Source organism: Cervus canadensis, chromosome 14 (assembly GCF_019320065.1).
Source record: "Cervus canadensis isolate Bull #8, Minnesota chromosome 14, ASM1932006v1, whole genome shotgun sequence".
Classification (NCBI taxonomy): domain Eukaryota; kingdom Metazoa; phylum Chordata; class Mammalia; order Artiodactyla; family Cervidae; genus Cervus; species Cervus canadensis.
Genome location: NC_057399.1, coordinates 63,763,609 through 63,789,372, shown reverse-complemented (window position 1 = coordinate 63,789,372; position 25,764 = coordinate 63,763,609).

Below are 25,764 nucleotides of genomic sequence, written 5' to 3'. Positions count from 1 at the left end.
CTTCGGCCGGGGCCGCGGTCCCCGGAGCCTCCTGCGGGCTTCGGAGCAGCCCAGCCGGGGCCCCAGGCGCCCATCCTGCCCGCTGCCCAAACCCACCGGAGCGCGTCAGCCCCGCCCTTTCGCCCTACCGAGGCCCGCCTTGCTCCCACGGAGCGGGCCCAGCACAGTCCCTCCTCCCCCCACCCCGGGTCCCGCAGGCACGCCGCGCCCGGGCGGGGCAGACGGGTGCTGGCCGGGACTGGCGGTGTGCGGGGCCGGGGCGCCCTCTGCTGGCCCCCGAGCTGCCCGGCTGGCCGGCCGGAGTCCAGTCGTGCGGCTCAAGTGCAGCGCGCGCCCGGTCAAGAGCTGCGGCCCCAGGGCCGACCGGCAGGTCAGAACGAAAGGGAGGCGCAACGCGGGGCTCTTGGGGCGCCTGGCAGCCGCCTTGGTCTAAAGCCGTACCACCCTGAACGTGCCCTATCTCCTCTGATCTGGGAAACTGAGCAGGGTCGGGCCTGCTTAGTACTCGGATGGGAGACCGGCCTAGTAGCTAGGCGGTATTTTGATTTTTCTGAATGCGTATTTCAGAACATTAGACTTGGATGACTGCAAACAGTAAAACGAATAATATTTTCATACATAATGTTCAGAATACAGCAGTTGGTCATTCTTTTCCCTGTTCTACCACAGCTACCTGGAAGTCAGTTTTAGTAAGTACTGCTAACCTATGACCCTCATCCGTAAGGGAAGCTATCTAGGAAAACCCATAATATGTCTAATGAACATCAAAGATACAATGATGATAGAGAAAAAAGTTCTCAGTGACATCTTAGTTGGTATAGGAAACACGATGATTATGAAAGCACAGCCCATATCAAGTCCAGGCCATGGAAGCCTGTGACTGTCACGAGTGTTGACTTCTCTTCCAGCTGAGGTTGTAGAAAGTGCTTTGTAAAATCCTGAGGTGTGAAGCACTTGCAACCTGCTGAAGAGACTGCAGTCAGAAGGGTTTCTAGTATATTCTGACGCTCTGGTGAGCTCAAGCAATACATGCTCCAGAGTTCGGAAGACAGACATGTTGGGAAGTGGGGATGACTTCTACTGCACTTAGGGAGCAAGGGCATGTTGCTACTCAGCCTCGTACACGTGTCGAGCCACACTAGTGATGGACCTTTGAAAGACTCGATACATGGAGAAGGAATGGCAACCACTCCAGTGATCTTGCTGGAGAATCATGGACAGAGGAGTCTGGTGGGCCGAAGTCCATGGATTACATGACTGATCGTGTGTGCACGAGGGTGGAGGGAGATGGCTTTGGTAGCAAGAAAGTGTAGAACTAACAAATAAATAAATAAATAAAGACTGCTTAAAAACTGACAACGCTGGTAGGAATAACTCGAAGTGCCTTCTCAGACTCCCGTCATAACACAAGCCGTAAGAAAAACACTGAGTTTCTCATGGGCCTCACACACATATGCCTCGATTATGACAATGGCCAGAGAGGCTCCTATAAGACAATCTAGGGCTGGGCTTTAACTGGAGATGCACATCGATCGATTGATCGCGTGTGTTTATGGAAATATGGTGTTAAACTGGCAGGGTGAAGGTCATTGTATGCACTTCTTCAGAAGTGACTCACAAGCTTCTAGTTGACAAGTCAGCCTCTTTCTTCAGCAGGGTAAATGTTCACTCATTCCCTTTCCTGGACATGTGTTGTGGGCCATCTCACAGTTGTCAGAATGGGAGAAAGTACGCTGTGTGGCCCTCTCTGATTGCCTTGGGATCAGTGAACTGAGTCCTGATGTTCACTTGGCAGGGGCTACAAACAGTTTTTGCAAGTGTGTCTCCAGTTGGCTCCCTTCCATGCCTGTGTTCCTCATGCTCCTAGGAACAGCCTACCAGGAGTCTGAGCGCAGCATCTAGCCTGAGACAACAAAACTCAAGGACATTTGCTTCTGCTCTGGGGCCCTGATTTTTTACCAGAAACAGGTCCTGGTTGGAATCAGATCTGCAGAACAATTCCACTGTATCTTTCAGGTTGATTGAATTCCCTGATGGCTGGATACATGAAGAAATCCCGCTGTTTCTAGTAAAAAGAATATCATCCAACACAAACTGGATGCATATTCGGGGTCAAGGCACTGTCTAAGCCCTTGACTCTGTTAGCTCATCAGACCCTCTGAAGCTGGGATCGTCCTTATCCTCGCTCTGTTCATAAGGAAACTGGAATTTGAAGAGGCTAAGTGACTTGCCCTGATGATACAGATAGAAAATGGTAGAGCCGGTATTTGAACCTAGGAAGCTGAATTCCAAAATCTATTTTCTTAACTGTTGTGCTGCATTGAGGATATTTGTACTTTTTTCTGTTGCTACAAGTATCACTGAAGTTTCTAACTGGAAATGAGATGCAATTCCAGTGGACAACAGCCAGCACAGTACATAGATGGTGCTTAGACCGTTTAGGATAGCAGATGAAAGTCAAATATCTACACCCCCCCTCAGGGAGGAAGACTGCTCAGGTATGGTCATAGTGAGTCACGAGGGCTGTCATGAGCTGGAGAATATATACCTGCTTGGTGATGTGCTCAAGGGATCAACCATGTATAAACGTGTCAGGGCCTTTGCCAACAGGCGCCAGAAATCTAGATTTTAATGTGAAGTGTCCACTTTCAAACACCGCCATGATGTTACTGACCTTGCTCTGTCCGTTAATGGTTAAATAGAATTCCAATGTAATACAGGCTAGGTATCCCTTCAGGAATACTCAACCCCCACCCCCCCACCCCCAGCTCTCTGAGCTTAAAACAATTAAAGATAACTTTTAGCTCAGGCTACTTGGTCAGTGTGGGTCAGCAGGGGTCTCTGCCCTTTCCTGTCTCAGAGACCCAGTCTGAGGAAGGCTTTATTTGCACACACATTTTGCATCATCAGTACAGTAGCGAGGAGGGGAATGTGTGACTTACACGCTGACCCTTGAAGCGTCAAACAGAAGTGACAGAGACACTTAGATTCATATTTCGCCGGCCAGAGATAGTCAGTGATCACACTTCATTTCCAAGGAAGTGGGGAAGTGCAGCCCTCCATGGGCTGAATACTTATGAATATTCCTAATGGCTACCACAGCTCCATCTACTCTGATTTTTCCAGGCAGAAATGTTGGAAGTTTTTGTAAGGTAGAATTCAATTTTCAGAGATCTCTAAGAGAAGTGGACTCAAAAAATGATTTGTTTCTTGAAGGATTCAATTTGACGGATCTGGAAAATTCACACTTTGCTCCATCTGGAGTAAAGACCCTTACTTAAACACTGACGTCTATAAACAGATGAAGAAATCATAGGCTGGATCTATGAAATAATACTTCGCAGAAGTGACGATTTATACATCAGTATTTATCCCCAAAGCACTGGCTCATATAGTCTTACTTTTCAATTTATATTTATCTCCCTATCTTGTGTAACTTGTCTCATCACTGCACTGAAAATAGGAATCCATCTGATTAATTTAGACTCTGTTATGCCTGGCTCTTAACATTGGCTATGTGATGTTAATTAATTGTTATTGATGTTTATACCATTTATTAAAATAATCACGGGTAAAGTCCATAATTAGTGATTTTCAAATACAATACAGCTAGCTAATCTGATTCGGGAGAAGTCAAAAAAACTTGAAATACTTCTGTGCAATTGCTTCAAAAGTTGCTCATCGTTGATTTATGATGAGATCTGAAGCAATATTCACTAAGGCCTCAATTTCAAGGGCAGTTTTTTAGGCTTATCCCCTACGATCACAAGGCAATCAGATATTTTCAGATATTATTTTTCTGTGATGTTTTCACTTTTTTTTTTGCTTGTTTGTTTGTTTTGGACTGCAAGATTTGGATGAATTGTAAATTTAAAAATTAAGAAATAAATGTCAGTGCTCAGGAAGCTATTTGATTGCCCAAGATCCTGCAAGGCTCTCAACACCCTTTAAAACAAGCCCATCCTCGATCCTAAACCCACAGCCTTCCTGGATGACCAGATAAAGAGCGATTGTCATTCTCATGAAATGCAAAGTGCTCAGGGACTTGCACGGATTCCTTTTAGTTAGGGATTCATTTTTAGACGATCCTGACTCTTCCACTAAGTTACAGTTTTAGGTCTGATACACTTACACATGTGCCAAGTGCTTCCTGAATCCTCTAGAACATAATTTACGTTTAAAATAATTCCATGCTTATGTGTAGTGAGTCAATGATTTTAAGCTTCTTTGTTAGACACTTCAATGGAAAAGTCGATGTGTGAAATAACTTATATTCACGATTTGGAAAAGTTGGCTTTTTTTGTTGTGTGTTAGAACTCATCACCCGACCAAAGGTCATGGAGAGGTCTGTTGTTTTTCGAAAATGGTTATAGTATATATTTTCTTTTTTTGTAATTGAATTGCGGTGTGAATTGCAAAGTGTGTGTTTCTGTTCATTTCCTTCCATCTGTTTGGGGTTCTTTCTCTCTTTCTAACAGTTATTTATTTACAGGGGAATGATTCTTGCTCTACAATATTGGTTTGATTGGTCATATGTCAATCTCAATCTACCGTAGGGATACGTGTGGCCCTCGCTCTTGAATCTCCCTCCACGTCTGGCCCATTCCACCTCTCTAGGCGATCAGAGAGCCTCAGTTTGAGTTCCCTGAGTCAGACAGCAATTTCCCACCGGTTGTCTAGTTCCCAAGGTTGGTGTCCATGCATCCGTGCTGGTCTGTCCATTCATGTCCTGGTGTCCTGTGAAACACTAAGCTTAATTTATTTGGAAATGACCTAGCTGTTCAATGCACTGTCATCACTCAGTTGCGCACAAGGTTAGAAACTCAGGTGGCCAAACTCTGGAGAAGCTATTGTCGGCGCGCCCGGCGTGCCTGCGGGGGTGTTGGGGGGAGGGGGCGGGGGCGCGGAGGTCTCGGGTGCGCTCCCGCCCTGGGCCTCTCCAGGCCCGCCCCTGCTGGGCGGCCTCCCCCCGCCCCCATCCCGTTCGCTGCTCAGGGCCGGGTGGCCTCTGCACCTGCCCGGCATCCTGCCCGAGGCCCCCCTTGCCACACGCTGTCTTCGAGTCTCTCTCTGAACCCTCGTCTCTTTCTGCCTCTGTCTCACTTGGCGTGGGTGCGTGCGAGTGTCTGTCCGTGTGCCTACCTGTCGCTCGTCTGCTCTCTCAGGAAGGTCCTGTGCTGGGCCCGCTTCGTGGGGGCAAGGCGGGCCTCGGTAGGGCGAAAGGGCGGGGCTGACGCGCTCCGGTGGGTTTGGGCAGCGGGCAGGATGGGCGCCTGGGGCCCCGGCTGGGCTGATCCGAAGCCCGCAGGAGGCTCCGGGGACCGCGGCCCCGGGCCGAAGCCACACACGTCCGGAGCCACGTGACCCTGAGCAGCGAACGGGATGCTGGGGGGCGGGGTTTGGGGGGGCGGTGCGGATTGGCGCCAGCCTGAAGAGGCCCAGGGAGGCAGGGCACCGAGTTGTCCTCGCCGCTCAACTCATCCCACCTCCCCCCACCCCAGGTCCCGCAGTCACGCCAGGCCCGGGCGGAGCAGCCGAGTGCTGTCCAGGGCTGGTGGTGTGCGGGGCCAGGGCGCATTCTGCTGGTCCCCGAGCTGCCCGCCCTGGCCGGCTGAAGTCCAGTCGTGCGGCTCAAGTGCAGCGCGCGTCCGGTCAAGAGCTGCGGCCCCAGGCCCGACCGGCAGGTCAGAACGAAAGGGAGGCGCAACGCGGGGCTCTTGGGGCGCCTGGCAGCCGCCTCGGTCTAAAGCCGTACCACCCTGAACGTGCCCTATCTCCTCTGATCTGGGAAAGTGAGCAGGGTCGGGCCTGCTTAGTACTTGGATGGGAGACCGCCTGGTAGCTAGGCGGTATTTTGATTTTTCTGAATGCGTATTTCAGAACGTTAGAATTGGATGACTGCAAACAGTAAAACGAATAATATTTTCATACATAATGTTACGAATACAGCAGTTGGTCATTCTTTTTCCTGTTCTACCACAGCTACCTGGAAGTCAGTTCTAGTAAGTACTGCTAACCTAAGACCCTCATCCGTAAGGGAAGCCATATAGGAAAACCCATAATATGTCTAAATGAACATCCAAGATACAATGATGATAGAGAAAAAAGTTCTCAGTGACATCTTAGTTGGTATAGGAAACACGATGATTATGAAAGCACAGCCCATTATCAAGTCCAGGCCATGGAAGCCTGTGACTGTCACGAGTGTTGACTTCTCTTCCAGCTGAGGTTGTAGAAAGTGCTTTGTAAAATCCTGAGGTGTGAAGCACTTGCAACCTCCTGAAGAGACTGCAGTCAGAAGGGTTTCTAGTATATCCTGACGCTCTGGTGAGCTCAAGCAATACATGCTCCAGAGTTCGGAAGACAGACATGTTGGGAAGTGGGAATGACTTCTACTGCACTTAGGGAGAAAGGGCATGTTGCTACTCAGCCTCGTACACGTGTCGAAGCCACACCTCAGTGATGGCACCTTGAAAGACTCGATACATGGAGAAGGAAATGGCAACCCACTCCAGTGATCTTGCCTGGAGAAATCCATGGACAGAGGAGTCTGGTGGGCCAAAGTCCATGGGATTACATGACTGACCGTGTGTGCACGAGGGTGGAGGGAGATGGGTTGGTAGCAAGAAACTGGTAGAACTAACAAATAAATAAATAAATAAAGACTCGATAAAAATGACAACGACTGGTAGGAATAAACCTTCAGAAGGGCCTTCTCAGACCTCCCGTCATAAGCACAAGCGTAAGAGAAACACTGAGTTTGCATGGCCTCACACAAAATTAGACTCGCTTATGACAATGGCCAGAGAGGCTCCTATAAGACATCAGGGTGGGCTTTACTGGAGGATGCGGAATCGATTCGAGTGCATCGCATGTGTGTTATGGAAATTATGTGTTACTGGCAGGGCTGAAGGCATATTGTAATGCACTCTTTTCAGAAGTGACTCACAAGCTTCTCAGTTTGAAGTCAGCTCTTTCCTTCAGCAGGGTAATGTTTCACATCAATTCCTTTCCTGACAGTGTGGCTGTTGGCATCCACATCTGTCAGAATGGGAGAAGTAAGCTTGTGTGCCTCTCTGATTGCCTTGGGTCAGTGAACTGAGTCCTGATGTTCACTTGCAGGGCTACAAACAGTTTTTGCAAGTGTGTTTCCAGTTGGCTCCTTCCATGCTGTGTTCCCGTGCCTCCTAGGAACAGCCTACAGGAGTCCTGAGCGCAGCATCTAGCCTGAGACCAACAAAACTCAAGGACAATTTGCTTCTGCTTTGGGGCCCTGATTTTTTACCAGAAACAGGTCTGGTTGGAATCAAATCTGGCAGAACAATTCCACTGTATCTTTCAGCTTGATTGAATTCCCTGATGGCTTGGATACACGAATGAAAAAAAAAAAAAATAAAAAAGGGAAAAAAAAAAAAAAAAAAAAAAAAAAAAAAACAAATCACTCTGTTTCTAGTGAAAAGAATATCATCCAACACATACTGGATGCATATTCGGGGTCAGGCACTGTCTAAGCCCTTGACTCTGTTAGCTCATCAGACACTCTGAAGCTGGGATCGTCATTATCCTCGCTCTGTTCATAAGGAAACTGGAATTTAAAGAGGCTAAGTGATTTGCCCTGATGACACTGATAGAAAATGGTAGAGCCGGTATTTGAACCTAGGAAGCTGAATTCCAAAATCTATTTTCTTAACTGTTGTGCTGTATTGAGGATATTTGTACTTTTTTGTGTAGCCACAAGTGTCACTGAAGTTTGTAACTGGAAATGAGATGCAATCTAGTGGACAACAGCCAGCACAGTACATGGATGATGCTTAGACCGTTTACGATAGCAGATGAAAGTCAAATATCTACACCCCCCCTCAGGGAGGAAGACTGCTCAGGTATGGTCATAGTGAGTCACGAGGGCTGTCATGAGCTGGAGAATATATACCTGCTTGTTGATGTGCTCAAGGGATCAACCATGTATAAACGTGTCAGGGCCTTTGCCAAAAGGCGCCAGAAATCTAGATTTTAATGTGAAGTGTCCACTTTCAAACAACCGCCATGACGTTATCTGACCTTGATCTGTCCGTTAATGGTTAAATAGTATTCCCAATGTATACGGCTAGGTAATCCCTTCAGGAATACTCACCCCACCCCCAACCCCCAACTCTCTGAGCTTAAAACACATTAAAGATATTTTAGCTCATGCTACTTGGGTCCAGTGGGGTGAGGCGTCTTGCCTTCCTGTCTCAGGACCCAAGTCTGAGGAGGCTTTATTTGCACACCATTTTGCATCATCAGTAAGTAGCGAGGAGGGGAATGTGTGACTTACACGCTGACCAATTGAAGCTCGAACAAGAAGTGACAGAGACCATCTTAGATTGCATATTATCGCCGGCCAAAAAGTCAGTGATCACACTTCTTTTTCCAAGGGAGTGGGGAAGTGCTAGTCCTCCATGGGCTGTAATACTTTATGAATATTCTAATGGCTACCACAGCTCCATCTACTCTGTTTTTCCAGCAGAATGTTGGAAGTTTTTGTAAGGTAGAATTCAATTTCAGAGATTCTAAGAGCAGTTGACTCAAAAATGATTTGTTCTTGATAGGATTCAATTTTGACGGATCTGGAAAATTCACACTTTGCTCCATCTTGAGTAAAGACCCTTACTTAAACACTGACGTCTATGAACAGATGAAGAAATCATAGGCTGGGTCTATGAAATAATCCTTCGCAGAAGTGACGATTTATACATCAGTATTTATTCCCCAAAGCACTGCTCATATAGCTTCACTTTTCATTTATATTATCTCCTACCTTGTGTAACTTGTCTCATCAACTGCACTGCAAAATAGGAATCCCATCTGATTAATTTAGACTCTGTTATGCCTGGCTCTATAGACATTGGCTATGTGGATGTTAATTAATTGTATTGATGTTTATCAATTGGTGATTTTCAAATCATCACAGCTAGCAATCTTGACTTCAGGAGAAGTCAGCGAACTTGAAAATACTTCTGGCAATTCTTCAAAAGTTGCTCATCATTGATTATGATGAGATCTGAGGGCCAATATTCACTAGGCCCTCAATTTCAAGGGCAGTTTAGGCTTATCGCTACGAATCAGAAGGCAATCAGATATTTTCAGATATTATTTTTCTGTGATGTTTTCACATTTTTTTTTTTTTTTCTTGTTTGTTTGTTTTGGACTGCAAGATTTGGATGAATTGTAAATTTAAAACTTAAGAAATAAATGTCAGTGCTCAGGAAGCTATTTGATTGCCCAAGATCCTGCAAGGCTCTCAACACCCTTTAAAACAAGCCCATCTGCCTCACTAAACCCAAGCTTCTGGTGACCAGATAAGAGCGATTGTCATCTCTCATGAAATGCAAGTCTCAGGGACTTGCACGGATTCTTTTAGTTAGGGATTCTTTTTTACGACGATCTTGACCTTCCACTAATTACAGTTTTAGGTTTCTGATACACTTACACATGTGCCAAGTGCTTCCTGAATCCTCTAGACATAATTACGTTAAAATAATTCCTTGCTTCTGCAGTGAGTCAATGTTTAAGCTTCTTTGTTAGACACTTCAATGTAAAAGTCGATGTGTGAAATAACTTATATTCACGATTTGGAAAAGTTGGCTTTTTTTTTTTTTTGTTAGAACTCATCACCCGACCAAAGGTCATGGAGAGGTCTGTTGTTTTTCTAAAATGGTTATAGAGTATTTTTTGTTTTTGTTTGTAATTGAATTGCGTTGTGAATTGCAAAGTGTGTGTTTCTGTTCATTTCATTCATCTGTTTGGGTTTCTTTCTCTCTTTCTAACAGTTATTTATTTACAGGGGAATGATTCTTGCTCTACAGTATTGGTTTGATTGGTCATATGTCAATCTGAATGTACCATAGGGGTACGTGTGGCCCTCGCTCTCGAATCTCCCTCCCACGTCTGGCCATGCACTTCTTCAGAAGTGACTCACAAGCTTCTCAGTTGAAGTCAGCCTCTTTCCTTCAGCAGGGTAATGTTCACATCAATTCCCTTTCCTGGACAGTGTGTCTGTGGCCATCCACAGTTGTCACAATGGGAGAAAGTAAGCTGTGTGGCCCTCTCTGATTGCCTTGGGATCAGTGAACTGAGTCCTGATGTTCACTTGGCAGGGCTACAAACAGTTTTTGCAAGTGTGTTTCCAGTTGGCTCCCTTCCATGCCTGTGTTCCCCGTGCTCCTAGGAACAGCTTACCAGGAGTCTGAGCGCAGCATCTAGCCTGAGACAACAAAACTCAAGGACATTTGCTTCTGCTTTGGGGCCCTGATTTTTACCAGAAACAGGTCCTGGTTGGAATCAGATCTGCAGAACAATTCCACTGTATCTTTCAGCTTGATTGAATTCCCTGATGGCTGGATACACGAAGAAATCACTCTGTTTCTAGTGAAAAGAATATCATCCAACACATACTGGATGCATATTCGGGGTCAGGCACTGTCTAAGCCCTTGACTGTGTTAGCTCATCAGACACTCTGAAGCTGGGATCGTCATTATCCTCGCTCTGTTCATAAGGAAACTGGAATTTGAAGAGGCTAAGTGATTTGCCCTGATGACACTGATAGAAAATGGTAGAGCCGGTATTTGAACCTAGGAAGCTGAATTCCAAAATCTATTTTCTTAACTGTTGTGCTGTATTGAGGATATTTGTACTTTTTTCTGTTGCTACAAGTATCACTGAAGTTTCTAACTGGAAATGAGATGCAATTCCAGTGGACAACAGCCAGCACAGTACATAGATGATGCTTAGACCGTTTAGGATAGCAGATGAAAGTCAAATATCTACACCCCCCCTCAGGGAGGAAGACTGCTCAGGTATGGTCATAGTGAGTCACGAGGGCTGTCATGAGCTGGAGAATATATACCTGCTTGTTGATGTGCTCAAGGGATCAACCATGTATAAACGTGTCAGGGCCTTTGCCAACAGGCGCCAGAAATCTAGATTTTAATGTGAAGTGTCCACTTTCAAACAACGCCATGATGTTACTGACCTTGCTCTGTCCGTTAATGGTTAAATAGAATTCCAATGTAATACAGGCTAGGTATCCCTTCAGGAATACTCAACCCCCACCCCCCCACCCCCAACTCTCTGAGCTTAAAACAATTAAAGATAACTTTTAGCTCATGCTACTTGGTCAGTGTGGGTCAGCAGGGGTCTCTGCCCTTTCCTGTCTCAGAGACCCAGTCTGAGGGAGGCTTTATTTGCACACACATTTTGCATCATCAGTACAGTAGCGAGGAGGGGAATGTGTGACTTACACGCTGACCCTTGAAGCGTCGAACAGAAGTGACAGAGACACTTAGATGCATATTTCGCCGGCCAAAGATAGTCAGTGATCACACTTCATTTCCAAGGGAGTGGGGAAGTGCAGTCCTCCATGGGCTGAATACTTATGAATATTCCTAATGGCTACCACAGCTCCATCTACTCTGATTTTTCCAGGCAGAAATGTTGGAAGTTTTTGTAAGGTAGAATTCAATTTTCAGAGATCTCTAAGAGAAGTTGACTCAAAAAATGATTTGTTTCTTGAAGGATTCAATTTGACGGATCTGGAAAATTCACACTTTGCTCCATCTGGAGTAAAGACCCTTACTTAAACACTGACGTCTATAAACAGATGAAGAAATCATAGGCTGGATCTATGAAATAATCCTTCGCAGAAGTGACGATTTATACATCAGTATTTATTCCCCAAAGCACTGCTCATATAGCTTCACTTTTCATTTATATTATCTCCTATCTTGTGTAACTTGTCTCATCAACTGCACTGCAAAATAGGAATCCCATCTGATTAATTTAGACTCTGTTATGCCTGGCTCTATAGACATTGGCTATGTGGATGTTAATTAATTGTATTGATGTTTATCAATTAGTGATTTTCAAATCATCACAGCTAGCAATCTTGACTTCAGGAGAAGTCAGCGAACTTGAAAATACTTCTGGCAATTCTTCAAAAGTTGCTCATCATTGATTATGATGAGATCTGAGGGCCAATATTCACTAGGCCCTCAATTTCAAGGGCAGTTTAGGCTTATCCCCTACGAATCACAAGGCAATCAGATATTTTCAGATATTATTTTTCTGTGATGTTTTCACATTTTTTTTTTGCTTGTTTGTTTGTTTTGGACTGCAAGATTTGGATGAATTGTAAATTTAAAAATTAAGAAATAAATGTCAGTGCTCAGGAAGCTATTTGATTGCCCAAGATCCTGCAAGGCTCTCAACACCCTTTAAAACAAGCCCATCCTCGCTCCTAAACCCACAGCCTTCCTGGATGAACAGATAAAGAGCGATTGTCATTCTCATGAAATGCAAAGTGCTCAGGGACTTGCACGGATTCCTTTTAGTTAGGGATTCATTTTTAGACGATCCTGACTCTTCCACTAAGTTACAGTTTTAGGTCTGATACACTTACACATGTGCCAAGTGCTTCCTGAATCCTCTAGAACATAATTTACGTTTAAAATAATTCCTTGCTTCTGCAGTGAGTCAATGATTTTAAGCTTATTTGTTAGACACTTCAATGTAAAAGTCGATGTGTGAAATAACTTATATTCACGATTTGGAAAAGTTGGCTTTTTTTGTTGTGTGTTAGAACTCATCACCCGACCAAAGGTCATGGAGAGGTCTGTTGTTTTTCTAAAATGGTTATAGTGTATTTTTTGTTTTTGTTTGTAATTGAATTGCGTTGTGAATTGCAAAGTGTGTGTTTCTGTTCATTTCATTCCATCTGTTTGGGTTTCTTTCTCTCTTTCTAACAGTTATTTATTTACAGGGGAATGATTCTTGCTCTACAGTATTGGTTTGATTGGTCATATGTCAATCTGAATGTACCATAGGGGTACGTGTGGCCCTCGCTCTTGAATCTCCCTCCCACGTCTGGCCCATTCCCACCTCTCTAGGCGATCAGAGAGCCGCAGTTTGAGTTCCCTGAGTCAGACAGCAATTTCCCACCGGTTGTCTAGTTCCCAAGGTTGGTGTCCATGCATCCGTGCTGGTCTGTCCATTCATGTCCTGGTGTCCTGTGAAACACTAAGCTTAATTTATTTGGAAATAACCTAGCTGTTCAATGCACTGTCATCACTCAGTTGCGCACAAGGTTAGAAACTCAGGTGACCAAACTCTGGAGAAGCTATTGTCGGCGCGCCCCGGCGTGCCTGCGGGGGTGTTGGGGGGAGGGGGGCGGGGCGCGGAGGTCTCGGGTGCGCTCCCGCCCTGGGCCTCTCCAGGCCCGCCCCTGCTGGGCGGCCTCCCCCCGCCCCCATCCCGTTCGCTGCTCAGGGCCGGGTGGCCTCTGCACCTGCCCGGCATCCTGCCCGAGGCCCCCCTTGCCCACACGCTGTCTTCGAGTCTCTCTCTGAACCCTCGTCTCTTTCTGCCTCTGTCTCACTTGGCGTGGGTGCGTGCGAGTGTCTGTCCGTGTGCCTGCCTGTCGCTCGTCTGCTCTCTCAGGAAGGTCCTGTGCTGGGCCCGCTTCGTGGGAGCAAGGCGGGCCTCGGTAGGGCGAAAGGGCGGGGCTGACGCGCTCCGGTGGGTTTGGGCAGCGGGCAGGATGGGCGCCTGGGGCCCCGGCTGGGCTGCTCCGAAGCCCGCAGGAGGCTCCGGGGACCGCGGCCCCGGGCCGAAACCACACACGTCCGGAGCCACGTGACCCTGAGCAGCGAACGGGATGGTGGGGGGCGGGGGTTGGGGATTTGGGGCGGCGCGGCGCGAGCCTGAAGAGGCCCAGGGAGGCAGGGCACCGAGATGTCCTCGCCGCTCAACCCATCCCTCCTCCCCCCACCCCGGGTCCCGCAGGCACGCCACGCCCGGGCGGGGCAGACGGGTGCTGGCCGGGGCTGGCGGTGTGCGGGGCCGGGGCGCCCTCTGCTGGCCCCCGAGCTGCCCGGCTGGCCGGCCGGAGTCCAGTCGTGCGGCTCAAGTGCAGCGCGCGCCCGGTCAAGAGCTGCGGCCCCAGGCCCGACCGGCAGGTCAGAACGAAAGGGAGGCGCAACGCGGGGCTCTTGGGGCGCCTGGCAGCCGCCTCGGTCTAAAGCCGTACCACCCTGAACGTGCCCTATCTCCTCTGATCTGGGAAACTGAGCAGGGTCGGGCCTGCTTAGTACTTGGATGGGAGACCGCCTAGTAGCTAGGCGGTATTTTGATTTTTCTGAATGCGTATTTCAGAACGTTAGAATTGGATGACTGCAAACAGTAAAACGAATAATATTTTCATACATAATGTTACGAATACAGCAGTTGGTCATTCTTTTTCCTGTTCTACCACAGCTACCTGGAAGTCAGTTCTAGTAAGTACTGCTAACCTAAGACCCTCATCCGTAAGGGAAGCTATATAGGAAAACCCATAATATGTCTAAATGAACATCCAAGATACAATGATGATAGAGAAAAAAGTTCTCAGTGACATCTTAGTTGGTATAGGAAACACGATGATTATGAAAGCACAGCCCATAATCAAGTCCAGGCCATGGAAGCCTGTGACTGTCACGAGTGTTGACTTCTCTTCCAGCTGAGGTTGTAGAAAGTGCTTTGTAAAATCCTGAGGTGTGAAGCACTTGCAACCTCCTGAAGAGACTGCAGTCAGAAGGGTTTCTAGTATATCCTGACGCTCTGGTGAGCTCAAGCAATACATGCTCCAGAGTTCGGAAGACAGACATGTTGGGAAGTGGGGATGACTTCTACTGCACTTAGGGAGAAAGGGCATGTTGCTACTCAGCCTCGTACACGTGTCAAAGCCACACCTCAGTGATGGCACCTTGAAAGACTCGATACATGGAGAAGGAAATGGCAACCCACTCCAGTGATCTTGCCTGGAGAAATCCATGGACAGAGGAGTCTGGTGGGCCGAAGTCCATGGGATTACATGACTGATCGTGTGTGCACGAGGGTGGAGGGAGATGGGTTGGTAGCAAGAAACTGGTAGAACTAACAAATAAATAAATAAATAAAGACTCGATAAAAATGACAACGACTGGTAGGAATAAACCTTCAGAAGTGCCTTCTCAGACCTCCCGTCATAAGCACAAGCGTAAGAAAAACACTGAGTTTTCATGGCCTCACACAAAATTAGACTCGCTTATGACAATGGCCAGAGAGGCTCCTATAAGACATCAGGGCTGGGCTTTACTGGAGGATGCACATCGATCGAGTGCATCGCTGTGTGTTATGGAAATATGTGTTACTGGCAGGGTGAAGGCATATTGTATGCACTTCTTCAGAAGTGACTCACAAGCTTCTCAGTTGAAGTCAGCCTCTTTCCTTCAGCAGGGTAATGTTCACATCAATTCCCTTTCCTGGACAGTGTGTCTGTGGCCATCCACAGTTGTCACAATGGGAGAAAGTAAGCTGTGTGGCCCTCTCTGATTGCCTTGGGATCAGTGAACTGAGTCCTGATGTTCACTTGGCAGGGCTACAAACAGTTTTTGCAAGTGTGTTTCTAGTTGGCTCCCTTCCATGCCTGTGTTCCCCGTGCTCCTAGGAACAGCTTACCAGGAGTCTGAGCGCAGCATCTAGCCTGAGACAACAAAACTCAAGGACATTTGCTTCTGCTTTGGGGCCCTGATTTTTACCAGAAACAGGTCCTGGTTGGAATCAGATCTGCAGAACAATTCCACTGTATCTTTCAGCTTGATTGAATTCCCTGATGGCTGGATACACGAAGAAATCACTCTGTTTCTAGTGAAAAGAATATCATCCAACACATACTGGATGCATATTCGGGGTCAGGCACTGTCTAAGCCCTTGACTGTGTTAGCTCATCAGACACTCTGAAGCTGGGATCGTCATTATCCTCGCTCTGTTCATAAGGAAACTGGAATTTGAAGAGGCTAAGTGATTTGCCCTGATGATACAGATAGAAAATGGTAGAGCCGGTATTTGAACCTAGGAAGCTGAATTCCAAAATCTATTTTCTTAACTGTTGTGCTGTATTGAGGATATTTGTACTTTTTTCTGTTGCTACAAGTATCACTGAAGTTTCTAACTGGAAATGAGATGCAATTCCAGTGGACAACAGCCAGCACAGTACATAGATGATGCTTAGACCGTTTAGGATAGCAGATGAAAGTCAAATATCTACACCCCCCCTCAGGGAGGAAGACTGCTCAGGTATGGTCATAGTGAGTCACGAGGGCTGTCATGAGCTGGAGAATATATACCTGCTTGTTGATGTGCTCAAGGGATCAACCATGTATAAACGTGTCAGGGCCTTTGCCAACAGGCGCCAGAAATCTAGATTTTAATGTGAAGTGTCCACTTTCAAACAACGCCATGATGTTACTGACCTTGCTCTGTCCGTTAATGGTTAAATAGAATTCCAATGTAATACAGGCTAGGTATCCCTTCAGGAATACTCAACCCCCACCCCCCCACCCCCAACTCTCTGAGCTTAAAACAATTAAAGATAACTTTTAGCTCATGCTACTTGGTCAGTGTGGGTCAGCAGGGGTCTCTGCCCTTTCCTGTCTCAGAGACCCAGTCTGAGGGAGGCTTTATTTGCACACACATTTTGCATCATCAGTACAGTAGCGAGGAGGGGAATGTGTGACTTACACGCTGACCCTTGAAGCGTCGAACAGAAGTGACAGAGACACTTAGATGCATATTTCGCCGGCCAAAGATAGTCAGTGATCACACTTCATTTCCAAGGGAGTGGGGAAGTGCAGTCCTCCATGGGCTGAATACTTATGAATATTCCTAATGGCTACCACAGCTCCATCTACTCTGATTTTTCCAGGCAGAAATGTTGGAAGTTTTTGTAAGGTAGAATTCAATTTTCAGAGATCTCTAAGAGAAGTTGACTCAAAAAATGATTTGTTTCTTGAAGGATTCAATTTGACGGATCTGGAAAATTCACACTTTGCTCCATCTGGAGTAAAGACCCTTACTTAAACACTGACGTCTATAAACAGATGAAGAAATCATAGGCTGGATCTATGAAATAATCCTTCGCAGAAGTGACGATTTATACATCAGTATTTATTCCCCAAAGCACTGCTCATATAGCTTCACTTTTCATTTATATTATCTCCTATCTTGTGTAACTTGTCTCATCAACTGCACTGCAAAATAGGAATCCCATCTGATTAATTTAGACTCTGTTATGCCTGGCTCTATAGACATTGGCTATGTGGATGTTAATTAATTGTATTGATGTTTATCAATTAGTGATTTTCAAATCATCACAGCTAGCAATCTTGACTTCAGGAGAAGTCAGCGAACTTGAAAATACTTCTGGCAATTCTTCAAAAGTTGCTCATCATTGATTATGATGAGATCTGAGGGCCAATATTCACTAGGCCCTCAATTTCAAGGGCAGTTTAGGCTTATCGCTACGAATCACAAGGCAATCAGATATTTTCAGATATTATTTTTCTGTGATGTTTTCACATTTTTTTTTTGCTTGTTTGTTTGTTTTGGACTGCAAGATTTGGATGAATTGTAAATTTAAAAATTAAGAAATAAATGTCAGTGCTCAGGAAGCTATTTGATTGCCCAAGATCCTGCAAGGCTCTCAACACCCTTTAAAACAAGCCCATCCTCGCTCCTAAACCCACAGCCTTCCTGGATGAACAGATAAAGAGCGATTGTCATTCTCATGAAATGCAAAGTGCTCAGGGACTTGCACGGATTCCTTTTAGTTAGGGATTCATTTTTAGACGATCCTGACTCTTCCACTAAGTTACAGTTTTAGGTCTGATACACTTACACATGTGCCAAGTGCTTCCTGAATCCTCTAGAACATAATTTACGTTTAAAATAATTCCTTGCTTCTGCAGTGAGTCAATGATTTTAAGCTTATTTCTTAGACACTTCAATGTAAAAGTCGATGTGTGAAATAACTTATATTCACGATTTGGAAAAGTTGGCTTTTTTTGTTGTGTGTTAGAACTCATCACCCGACCAAAGGTCATGGAGAGGTCTGTTGTTTTTCTAAAATGGTTATAGTGTATTTTTTGTTTTTGTTTGTAATTGAATTGCGTTGTGAATTGCAAAGTGTGTGTTTCTGTTCATTTCATTCCATCTGTTTGGGTTTCTTTCTCTCTTTCTAACAGTTATTTATTTACAGGGGAATGATTCTTGCTCTACAGTATTGGTTTGATTGGTCATATGTCAATCTGAATGTACCATAGGGGTACGTGTGGCCCTCGCTCTTGAATCTCCCTCCCACGTCTGGCCCATTCCCACCTCTCTAGGCGATCAGAGAGCCGCAGTTTGAGTTCCCTGAGTCAGACAGCAATTTCCCACCGGTTGTCTAGTTCCCAAGGTTGGTGTCCATGCATCCGTGCTGGTCTGTCCATTCATGTCCTGGTGTCCTGTGAAACACTAAGCTTAATTTATTTGGAAATGAGCCTAGCTGTTCAATGCACTGTCATCACTCAGTTGCGCACAAGGTTAGAAACTCAGGTGACCAAACTCTGGAGAAGCTATTGTCGGCGCGCCCCGGCGTGGCTGCGGGGGTGTTGGGGGGAGGGGGGCGGGGCGCGGAGGTCTCGGGTGCGCTCCCGCCCTGGGCCTCTCCAGGCCCGCCCCTGCTGGGCGGCCTCCCCCCGCCCCCATCCCGTTCGCTGCTCAGGGCCGGGTGGCCTCTGCACCTGCCCGGCATCCTGCCCGAGGCCCCCCTTGCCCACACGCTGTCTTCGAGTCTCTCTCTGAACCCTCGTCTCTTTCTGCCTCTGTCTCACTTGGCGTGGGTGCGTGCGAGTGTCTGTCCGTGTGCCTGCCTGTCGCTCGTCTGCTCTCTCAGGAAGGTCCTGTGCTGGGCCCGCTTCGTGGGAGCAAGGCGGGCCTCGGTAGGGCGAAAGGGCGGGGCTGACGCGCTCCGGTGGGTTTGGGCAGCGGGCAGGATGGGCGCCTGGGGCCCCGGCTGGGCTGCTCCGAAGCCCGCAGGAGGCTCCGGGGACCGCGGCCCCGGGCCGAAGCCACACACGTCCGGAGCCACGTGACCCTGAGCAGCGAACGGGATGGTGGGGGGCGGGGGTTGGGGATTTGGTGCGGCGCGGCGCGAGCCTGAAGAGGCCCAAGGAGGCAGGGCACCGAGATGTCCTCGCCGCTCAACCCATCCCTCCTCCCCCCACCCCGGGTCCCGCAGGCACGCCACGCCCGGGCGGGGCAGACGGGTGCTGGCCGGGACTGGCGGTGTGCGGGGCCGGGGCGCCCTCTGCTGGCCCCCGAGCTGCCCGGCTGGCCGGCCGGAGTCCAGTCATGCGGCTCAAGTGCAGCGCGCGCCCGGTCAAGAGCTGCGGCCCCAGGCCCGACCGGCAGGTCAGAACGAAAGGGAGGCGCAACGCGGGGCTCTTGGGGCGCCTGGCAGCCGCCTCGGTCTAAAGCCGTACCACCCTGAACGTGCCCTATCTCCTCTGATCTGGGAAACTGAGCAGGGTCGGGCCTGCTTAGTACTTGGATGGGAGACCGCCTAGTAGCTAGGCGGTATTTTGATTTTTCTGAATGCGTATTTCAGAACGTTAGAATTGGATGACTGCAAACAGTAAAACGAATAATATTTTCATACATAATGTTACGAATACAGCAGTTGGTCATTCTTTTTCCTGTTCTACCACAGCTACCTGGAAGTCAGTTCTAGTAAGTACTGCTAACCTAAGACCCTCATCCGTAAGGGAAGCTATATAGGAAAACCCATAATATGTCTAAATGAACATCCAAGATACAATGACGATAGAGAAAAAAGTTCTCAGTGACATCCTAGTTGGTATAGGAAACACGATGATTATGAAAGCACAGCCCATAATCAAGTCCAGGCCATGGAAGCCTGTGACTGTCACGAGTGTTGACTTCTCTTCCAGCTGAGGTTGTAGAAAGTGCTTTGTAAAATCCTGAGGTGTGAAGCACTTGCAACCTCCTGAAGAGACTGCAGTCAGAAGGGTTTCTAGTATATCCTGACGCTCTGGTGAGCTCAAGCAATACATGCTCCAGAGTTCGGAAGACAAACATGTTGGGAAGTGGGGATGACTTCTACTGCACTTAGGGAGAAAGGGCATGTTGCTACTCAGCCTCGTACACGTGTCGAAGCCACACCTCAGTGATGGCACCTTGAAAGCCTCGATACATGGAGAAGGAAATGGCAACCCACTCCAGTGATCTTGCCTGGAGAAATCCATGGACAGAGGAGTCTGGTGGGCCGAAGTCCATGGGATTACATGACTGATCGTGTGTGCACGAGGGTGGAGGGAGATGGTTTGGTAGCAAGAAACTGGTAGAACTAACAAATAAATAAATAAATAAAGACTCGATAAAAATGACAACGACTGGTAGGAATAAACCTTCAGAAGTGCCTTCTCAGACCTCCCGTCATAAGCACAAGCGTAAGAAAAACACTGAGTTTTCATGGCCTCACAAAAAATTAGACTCGCTTATGACAATGGCCAGAGAGGCTCCTATAAGACATCAGGGCTGGGCTTTACTGGAGGATGCACGTCGATCGAGTGCATCGCTGTGTGTTATGGAAATATGTGTTACCGGCAGGGTGAAGGCATATTGTATGCACTTCTTCAGAAGTGACTCACAAGCTTCTCAGTTGAAGTCAGCCTCTTTCCTTCAGTAGGGTAATGTTCACATCAATTCCCTTTCCTGGACAGTGTGTCTGTGGCCATCCACAGTTGTCACAATGGGAGAAAGTAAGCTGTGTGGCCCTCTCTGATTGCCTTGGGATCAGTGAACTGAGTCTTGATGTTCACTTGGCAGGGCTACACACAGTTTTTGCAAGTGTGTTTCCAGTTGGCTCCCTTCCATGCCTTTGTTCCCCGTGCTCCTAGGAACAGCTTACCAGGAGTCTGAGCGCAGCATCTAGCCTGAGACAACAAAACTCAAGGACATTTGCTTCTGCTTTGGGGCCCTGATTTTACCAGAAACAGGTCCTGGTTGGAATCAGATCTGCAGAACAATTCCACTGTATCTTTCAGGTTGATTGAATTCCCTGATGGCTGGATACATGAAGAAATCCCTCTGTTTCTAGTAAAAAGAATATCATCCAACACAAACTGGATGCATATTCGGGGTCAGGCACTGTCTAAGCCCTTGACTGTGTTAGCTCATCAGACACTCTGAAGCTGGGATCGTCATTATCCTCGCTCTGTTCATAAGGAAACTGGAATTTGAAGAGGCTAAGTGATTTGCCCTGATGACACTGATAGAAAATGGTAGAGCCGGTATTTGAACCTAGGAAGCTGAATTCCAAAACCTATTTTCTTAAACTGTTGTGCTGTATTGAGGATATTTGTACTTTTTCCTGTTGCTACAAGTATCACTGAAGTTTCTAACTGGAAATGAGATGCAATTCCAGTGGACAACAGTCAGCACAGTACATGGATGATGCTTAGACCGTTTAGGATAGCGGATGAAAGTCAAATATCTACACCCCCCCTCAGGGAGGAAGACTGCTCAGGTATGGTCATAGTGAGTCACGAGGGCTGTCATGAGCTGGAGAATATATACCTGCTTGCTGATGTGCTCAAGGGATCAACCATGTATAAACGTGTCAGGGTCTTTGCCAACAGGCGCCAGAAATCTAGATTTTAATGTGAAGTGTCCACTTTCAAACAACGCCATGATGTTAATGACCTCGCTCTGTCCGTTAACGGTTAAATAGAATTCCAATGTAACACACGCTAGGTATCCCTTCAGGAATACTCAACCCCCAGCCCCCCACCCCCAACACTCTGAGCTTCAAACAATTAAAGCTAACTTTTAGCTCATGCTACTTGGTCAGTGTGGGTCAGCAGGGGTCTCTGCCCTTTCCTGTCTCAGAGACCCAGTCTGAGGGAGGCTTTATTTGCACAGACATTTTGCATCATCAGTACAGTAGCGAGGAGGGGAATGTGTGACTTACACGCTGACCCTTGAAGCGTCGAACAGAAGTGACAGAGACACTTAGATGCATATTTCGCCGGCCAAAGATAGTCAGTGATCACACTTCATTTCCAAGGGAGTGGGGAAATGCAGTCCTCCATGGGCTGAATACTTATGAATATTCCTGATGGCTACCACAGCTCCATCTACTCTGATTTTTCCAGGCAGAAATGTTGGAAGTTTTTGTAATGTAGAATTCAATTTTCAGAGATCTCTAAGAGCAGTTGACTCAAAAAATGATTTGTTTCTTGAAGGATTCAATTTGACGGATCTGGAAAATTCACACTTTGCTCCATCTGGAGTAAAGTCCCTTACTTAAACACTGACGTCTATGAACAGATTAGGAAATCATAGGCTGGATCTATGAAATAATCCTTCGCAGAAGTGACGATTTATATATCAGTGTTTATTCCCCAAAGCACTGCTCATATAGCTTCACTTTTCATTTATATTATCTCCTATCTTGTGTAACTTGTCTCATCAACTGCACTGCAAAATAGGAATCCCATCTGATTAATTTAGACTCTGTTATGCCTGGCTCCGTAGACATTGGCTATGTGGATGTTAATTAATTGTATTGATGTTTATCAATTAGTGATTTTTAAATCATCACGGCTAGCAATCTTGACTTCAGGAGAAGTCAGCGAACTTGAAAATACTTCTGGCAATTCTTCAAAAGTTGCTCATCGTTGATTATGATGAGATCTGAGGGCCAATATTCACTAGTCCCTCAATTTCAAGGGCAGTTTAGGCTTATCCCCTACGAATCACAAGGCGATCAGATATTTTCAGATATTATTTTCCTGTGATGTTTTCACATTTTTTGTCTGTTTGTTTGTTTTGGACTGCAAGATTTGGATGAATTGTAAATTTAAAAATTAAGAAATAAATGTCAGTGCTCAGGAAGCTATTTGATTGCCCAAGATCCTGCAAGGCTCTCAACACCCTTTAAAACAAGCCCATCCTCGCTCCTAAACCCACAGCCTTCCTGGATGACCAGATAAAGAGCGATTGTCATTCTCATGAAATGCAAAGTGCTCAGGGACTTGCACGGATTCCTTTTAGTTAGGGATTCATTTTTAGACGATCCTGACTCTTCCACTAAGTTACAGTTTTAGGTCTGATACACTTACACATGTGCCAAGTGCTTCCTGAATCCTCTAGAACATAATTTACGTTTAAAATAATTCCATGCTTATGTAGTGAGTCAATGATTTTAAGCTTCTTTGTTAGACACTTCAATGGAAAAGTCGATGTGTGAAATAACTTATATTCACGATTTGGAAAAGTTGGCTTTTTTTGTTGTGTGTTAGAACTCATCACCCGACCAAAGGTCATGGAGAGGTCTGTTGTTTTTCGAAAATGGTTATAGTGTTTTTTCTTTGTTTTTGTTTTTGTTTGTAATTGAATTGCGGTGTGAATTGCAAAGTATGTGTTTCTGTTCATTTCATTCCATCTGTTTGGGTTTCTTTCTCTCTTTCTAACAGTTATTTATTTACAGGGGAATGATTCTTGCTCTACAATATTGGTTTGATTGGTCATATGTCAATCTGAATGTACCATAGGGGTACGTGTGGCCCTCGCTCTTGAATCTCCCTCCCACGTCTGGCCCATTCCCACCTCTCTAGGCGATCAGAGAGCCGCAGTTTGAGTTCCCTGAGTCAGACAGCAATTTCCCACCGGTTGTCTAGTTCCCAAGGTTGGTGTCCATGCATCCGTGCTGGTCTGTCCATTCATGTCCTGGTGTCCTGTGAAACACTAAGCTTAATTTATTTGGAAATGACCTAGCTGTTCAATGCACTGTCATCACTCAGTTGCGCACAAGGTTAGAAACTCAGGTGACCAAACTCTGGAGAAGCTATTGTCGGCGCGCCCGGCGTGCCTGCGGGGGTGTTGGGGGGAGGGGGGCGGGGCGCGGAGGTCTCGGGTGCGCTCCCGCCCTGGGCCTCTCCAGGCCCGCCCCTGCTGGGCGGCCTCCCCCGCCCCCATCCCGTTCGCTGCTCAGGGCCGGGTGGCCTCTGCACCTGCCCGGCATCCTGCCCGAGGCCCCCCTTGCCCACACGCTGTCTTCGAGTCTCTCTCTGAACCCTCGTCTCTTTCTGCCTCTGTCTCACTTGGCGTGGGTGCGTGCGAGTGTCTGTCCGGGTGCCTGCCTGTCGCTCGTCTGCTCTCTCAGGAAGGTCCTGTGCTGGGCCCGCGGCGTGGGGGCAAGGCGGGCCTCGGTAGGGCGAAAGGGCGGGGCTGACGCGCTCCGGTGGGTTTGGGCACCGGGCAGGATGCGCGCCTGGGGCCCCGGCTGGGCTGCTCCGAAGCCCGCAGGAGGCTCCGGGGACCACGGCCCGGGCCGAAGCCACACACGTCCGGAGCCACGTGACCCTGAGCAGCGAACGGGATGGTGGGGGGCGGGGTATGCGGGGGCGGTGCGGCGCGGCTTGAGCCTGAAGAGGCCCAGGGAGGCAGGGCACCGAGCTGTCCTCGCCGCTCAACCCATGCACCCTCCCCCCACCCCAGGTCCCGCAGGCACGCCAGGCCCGGGCGGGGCTGAAGGGTGCTGGCCGGGGCTGGCGGTGTGCGGGGCCGGGGCGCCCTCTGCTGGCCCCCGAGCTGCCCGCCCTGGCCGGCCGGAGTCCAGTCGTGCGGCTCAAGTGCAGCGCGCGCCCGGCAGGTCAGAACGAAAGGGAGGCGCAACGCGGGGCTCTTGGGGCGCCTGGCAGCCGCCTCGGTCTAAGGCCGTACCACCCTGAACGTGCCCTATCTCCTCTGATCTGGGAAACTGAGCAGGGTCGGGCCTGGCTAGTACTTGGATGGGAGACTGCCTAGTACCTAGGCGGTTTTTTGATTTTTCTGAATGCGTATTTCAGAACATTAGACTTGGATGACTGCAAACAGTAAAACGAATAATATTTTCATACATAATGTTCAGAATACAGCAGTTGGTCATTCTTTTTCCTGTTCTACCACAGCTACCTGGAAGTCAGTTTTAGTAAGTACTGCTAACCTATGACCCTCATCCGTAAGGGAAGCTATATAGGAAAACCCATAATATGTCTAATGAACATCAAAGATACAATGATGATAGAGAAAAAAGTTCTCAGTGACATCTTACTTGGTATAGGAAACACGATGATTATGAAAGCACAGCCCATAATCAAGTCCAGGCCATGGAAGCCTGTGACTGTCACGAGTGTTGACTTCTCTTCCAGCTGAGGTTGTAGAAAGTGCTTTTTGTAAATTCCTGAGGTGTGAAGCACTTGCAACCTCCTGAAGAGACTGCAGTCAGAAGGGTTTCTAGAATATCCTGACGCTGTGGTGAGCTCAAGCAATCCATGCTCCAGAGGCCGGAAGACAGACATGTTGGGAAGTGGGGATGACTTCTACTGCACTTAGGGAGAAAGGGCATGTTGCTACTCAGCCTCGTACACGTGTCGAAGCCACACCTCAGTGATGGAACCTTTAAAGACTCGATACATGGAGAAGGAAATGGCAACCCACTCCAGTATTCTTGCCTGGAAAAACCCATGGACAGAGGAGTCTGGCGGGCCGAAGTCCATGGGATTACATGACTGATCGTGTGTGCACGAGGGTGGAGGGAGATGGGTTGGTAGCAAGAAACTGGTAGAACTAACAAATAAATAAATAAAAAAATAAATAAAGACTCGATAAAAATGACAACGACTGGTAGGAATAAACCTTCAGAAGTGCCTTCTCAGACCTCCCGTCATAAGCACAAGCGTAAGAAAAACACTGAGTTTTCATGGCCTCACACAAAATTAGACTCGCTTATGACAATGGCCAGAGAGGCTCCTATAAGACATCAGGGCTGGGCTTTACTGGAGGATGCACATCGATCGAGTGCATCGCTGTGTGTTATGGAAATA